The following is a 1,121-nucleotide window of genomic DNA, read 5'->3' on the forward strand; positions in this document are numbered from 1 at the left end:
AGGGTTGCGATCCGTTGCCAGTCACGAAAAAAGACAAAAAGACAAAAAAAAAAAAAAAAGAGCTCTTTCTTGTTCTGTGATTGTTTCTTTTTCATAATACCCCTTTCTTGTTTTGCCACTGTGATATTTTTTTCCCCAGTTGTCTTTGAAGGTTTTAGAAGTTTTTGTTTATTTGTTTAATACTTTTTTGTTTTATGAATTACCTCTATTTCCTCTAGGATCATGGTTGATTTATTTTTCTTACTTTTTTTCATTTCAGACTTTCTTTCCATGTCTGTTTATTCTTGGCTTTTCATCTCTATTTAAGATTGAGGCAAGAAGGAGGCTGATAGGAAAATTTAAAAACATTGGCAGAGCTTATCCACTGTCAGGCTTCTCTCTAGGAAAAGTTGGCAGGAAGCCAGTCTTTTTATTGAGGGTCCTAAAGGCAGGAATGCAGAGGGGGCTCCAGCAAGGACTTCCAAATTCCCCCCTCTCCCCCTTCCCCTGTATTGGCTGCCCCAATTCTCTCCAGGCAGTCTATGCAATTTCTTCAGATACAAGCCCACTAGTATTTTACTTGGAGAAAGTGATTGACACCTGTCTAATCTGTACAAGCAGAGTGTCAGCTGCTGCATATATAAACTTCAGTGGGTTTCAGCTCCATTTTCCATTTCCACTACCTAGGCTCCTTTTTATTTCCAAGCTGAGACATCCTCAGATTCTGCAGAGAGACTTGAGCCCTCCTTGGCTGCAGCCCACTCTACCCTGCCATATTAGTCAATATTCACCGAACCCTTGTTGTTTCCAAGAAATGTGTTGAAATCTTTGTCCACTGATAGCCCTTTTCCTGTTTTCTTTCCTATTGTGGGTTTATGCCATTTTAATTTCTGAGCTAGAAGCTTGAAATATCCATTTAAATTGCTACGTGGTATTCCATAACATGATTGTGTGTTAAATTGCAGAAAATGCATAAACAACACTCTGATAAAGATCCTGGTAGCTAAATATTACACACATCCATGATTATTTATTCAGAGCAAATTGTGAGAAGACTTGCTGCATCAAAATGAAAGCACCGTTTTTTAAAAAGTAAAATCAAACATGCATTTACCTGAGAGTCTGGCAATTCCACTCCTAGG

Source organism: Galeopterus variegatus, unplaced genomic scaffold (assembly GCF_000696425.1).
Source record: "Galeopterus variegatus unplaced genomic scaffold, G_variegatus-3.0.2 Scaffold6545, whole genome shotgun sequence".
Taxonomy (NCBI): domain Eukaryota; kingdom Metazoa; phylum Chordata; class Mammalia; order Dermoptera; family Cynocephalidae; genus Galeopterus; species Galeopterus variegatus.